Source organism: Trichechus manatus, unplaced genomic scaffold (genome assembly GCF_000243295.1).
Source record: "Trichechus manatus latirostris isolate Lorelei unplaced genomic scaffold, TriManLat1.0 scaffold00121, whole genome shotgun sequence".
Lineage (NCBI taxonomy): Eukaryota > Metazoa > Chordata > Mammalia > Sirenia > Trichechidae > Trichechus > Trichechus manatus.
This window is the reverse complement of record NW_004444057.1, coordinates 108,639-112,656: the sequence shown is the minus strand read 5'-3', so window position 1 is coordinate 112,656 and position 4,018 is coordinate 108,639. Positions and strand designations below refer to the sequence as shown.

Sequence of the window (4,018 nt, the reverse complement as noted above, 5' to 3'; positions counted from 1 at the left end):
TCTTCTCTCTCTTCCCCTTTCCCTTCCTTTCTCTTCTCCTTTTCTCTCTCTTTCTTAAAAAATCTAATGACTGTCTATATTATGGTAGACCCAGAAATTTTACACATACTATTTTTTGTCTTTGCAAAAATTCTCTGTATAGCTACCAGTATTCCTTTTGACAGCTCTGATAACTAAGGCAGAGTAAGTGAACTGATTTGCCCAAGATGAGTGGCTGATGGGTTGTAGAGGGACGTTTAGAGCCTAGCCCTCCCAAACCCTTGTTCAGTGCTCTGCTAATCTACTTGTGTTTCATAAAGCTATGTTTTATCAACACTCCTAGAAGAATTAAAACTTTTTTTAAGACGCTGTCATTCTTTTCTTTAGAGATTACAACACACATACAATAAGTGAATTTTATCAAAATACAGCACATTTCTTCTACTAAATCCATAAAAATCAATTCCTATGTAACTAGTGCTGAAAATCAACTAAAATGAGTTAAAATTTACAAAGAGTCATTAAAGGGTTTCAGTTGAAATTATTAAAACTGCACACTACAATAAGCAATTGATAACATCTTGAAAGAAGTGCAATGTTTGAGTTAACGTATTTTAAAAAGTACTGCCTATTTACTCTGAGGGAGCCCTGGTGGCCCAGTGGTTAAGTGTTACTGGCTGCTAAACAAAAGATCCACCAGCTGCTCCTTGGAAACTCTATGGGGCAGTTCTACTCTGTCCTGTAGGGTCGCTGTGAGTCGGAATTGACTCGACTGCAAAGTCGTTTTTTTTTTTAATTTACTTTGCGTAGCAAAAAAGTAATGAGTCCAACTCACTTTTGCAAAAATAATGCAGGTTGGTATTTAACAGTTATAGGTCTTCTACGGGAGCCCTGGTGACACAGTGGTTAAGAGCTTAGCTCCTTACCAAAAGATCAGCGTTTGGAATCCAAGAGCCCCTCCTTGGAAACCTGCCCTGTAGGGTCGCTATGAGTCAGAATCGACTTGATGGCAATGAGTTTTTAATGAGTTCTTCTATGGCACTTCTTTCTGGTTCAAATAACCATGCATTAACTCTTGCCATTGCATGTTACTTAAATTTTATTTGATTACATAGAACGAAAACAAAGTTAATGGTTTGGATAAACAAGATTAATAAACTTAAAAATATGGAATACTTCATGAATTTGCGTGTCATCCTTTCACAGGAGCCATGCTAATCTTCTCTGTATCATTCCTGTTTTAGTATACATGCTGCCAAGCATGCATTTAAAATCTTACTTTAGATAAATAGGAAGGCAAATGGAGATATTCTTTTTAAAAAGAAAGTCATTTTGATATCTGAGATTCTCATATGCCTCAGATATTTTTATGAATATTGACCATATGAAACTCAGGAACAATACTTTGGCAATCCATCTATGTGCTATTTAAAGTGTTGGGGCCTGTGTTACAGAGGTAAATGAAAAGCTTCTTTTACTAACATGGAATTCATTAATTTTCTGTGGAAAAAATGTTTCATTAAATTGCTTTTCTAATGGATACCTAATTTGGATTATAATGTTTGGTCTGTAGCTGATGCACAACAAGAAAAAGTTTCTTTTGATAAATTTATTTAGTATTTTTTTCTTAACCTTATACAGACGTGTTAGTAAAATAAAGGTGAAGTTACTGATCAATTTCTGTGAATCTTAGAATATATATATATATATATTTTACCATTTACTATATAGGTGATTTTCAAATAGACAAGCTTCCAAATTAGATGCCTTATCCACAAGATGGTGTCCTAGCATTAGCAACCAATAAGTTGAGCTTGCAAACAGAATTGACTTTACTTCGCAAAAATGTTTTTCAAGTTGAAAATGCCAAGTACCCGTGCATAAAACTAATTACTCCTTGGCCTGTGGTTTTGTGCAAAATGTACTTGGGAAAATGTATTATTCAACTCAATTTGATTAACTCTCTTTGTTGTAGATTTGTATTTATTTACGTTAATGCTACAGTGGAATAGGTAGTTCATTCACTTCTAATTTAGCTAAAACAAGGAGGAAAACTGTTTTCCTTGCAAATCACAACGAATTTTCAAATGGTACAATAGCTGAACTTTGTGTGATATACATTTTATTGTATGTCAGTAGAATACACTTAAGAACATAAGATTTTTATCATGGATTCTATTTGTATATAGTTTGCTGTTGAAATCAGAGATGGTAGCACATAGCTAATTTTGTATCTGACCAAATTTAAATTTTAAAAATGATAAGTTGTAGGTTGGTTTTGGAACTGAACACCATTGTTTTCTGCTTTCAAAAAGCAACATTTATTCCTGGAATTCTGAGAAACGTCTGGTTCTATAATAACTCTTACTAGGTTGTCACTGAGTTTTGAACACATGAAGAGATTTTCTAATAACAAACCCTAGGAGAAAAGAGGTTAGATGCATTCTATTACTTTTAAGAGAGTCTGAGTAAAAAAGGAAATTGTTTCAGATAAAATTTAGACTGATAATATCCTCTATTTTGAATTTAAAACTATACTTAAAAGAAATTTAGGTTTGCTTTATAATAGGAAGTAGCACTTTTCTTTTAAAAAGATGTTTCCTATTTTTGTTGTCTCCATTTCGACCATGCCATGAGTTGTTTAGCAAGAGTATTTTTGAGACTTTTCTAGATTTTCGTCCTGAAAAAGTATGTTCATACTAAATCACTCAGCAATGTCAGAGGGCAAGAAAGAGATACATCAAAGTGGGATATGCAGAATTACTCCATAAGTTATTCTCTTGCATTAGTAGTACAAATGTGAATTTTATAGCACTTTGGAAAGAAATCTGGCATAACTATTAAAATAAAAAAAAGAAAAAAAATTCTTGAACTTACTCCCACTTTTGGAAACCTATTCTGCAGAATACCTACCAATAGATAAGGGCATATGTACAATGATGTTTCCTTTAGCATTGTTCATGGAAGCCAAAGGAAAACACAACAAAACTGTAAACAAAGTGAATGTCATGAAAAGATGAATAATTGGATACATTATGTTATGTACACATCATGCAATAATTTGGCCACAAAAAGAATGATATAAAGCTATAAAAACTGTATCAGTTGTCCTAGAGGAATTTATACAATGTATTGTTTAGTTGGAAAATTAAGGAGTTTATAATAAGGTCCCACTTAAAGAATAAAACAGAAAATTCTTATATATTTATGATACATATATGAATGCCTGTATGTTTATGATTAAATAGTCATAGAAGGAAGCATGAGATACTTGTTTATTAACAAGTTTATTAACATGAGATTCTTGTTGAGGGCTGTCATAGTCAGTTCCCTGGAAAGCTGACTCTAACACAGAGATTGGCGTACAAGAGATCTATGGGGGTATGCTTTCAGGATCAACACTTGAAGGGAAATGAAGGAAGCTTGATTAAGCCAGGAAGAGGCTGGGCTGTGATACAAAAAAAAAAAAAAAAAAAAAAAGGCCTCAGTCAGTCCCATGGGGACATCTGCAGCTGGGATGGTCCTAAATAATCATCTCAAAAGTGGATCAAGGGGGCCTTTTTGTTCTACCACCTCTGTAAACTATCTTCATCCCTCCAACCCTCTACACTGACTACATGAAAGTAGGAATACTATGAAAAATTCATTATGTTTTACTTGGAAAAGTCTTTTTCCAAAATCTTTTTTGACCTAGTTTTCTGGACCTTTCTTACTTTCAATGTACCAAATTTTCTCTGACAACACGGAAGGGATCCAATGCTTAGTCAAGGAGAATTGAGAAGAAAGTCTAAAGATTTTATTTTGGAAGAAATAAATGGCTGATGAAGGCGCTTGTGTCTTTCTGTACACTTTTGAAAGTATTCAGGATATGGTAACTATATCCTCTCTAAAATGTTATATTTAAAGAAAAATTGATTTTGAATAAATAGGTAAACATTTTGGTAATACACTCTGCCTTAATGTATTATAGAATGGCTTTCAACTACTTTAGCGAGACTATAAATACAACTTTGTAGTTTTGATTCATTTACTGAATAGC

General features: G+C 33.2%; 1 non-coding gene across 1 annotated transcript; it reads right to left on the bottom strand.

The window, feature by feature from the left end:
* Positions 1-1,140: 1,140 nt before the first annotated feature.
* Positions 1,141-1,242, bottom strand: LOC111822036 (U6 spliceosomal RNA). Its single transcript, XR_002825322.1, has one exon. It is a non-coding gene; the product is annotated as a U6 spliceosomal RNA (small nuclear RNA).
* Between the last annotated feature and the right edge of the window lie 2,776 nt (positions 1,243-4,018).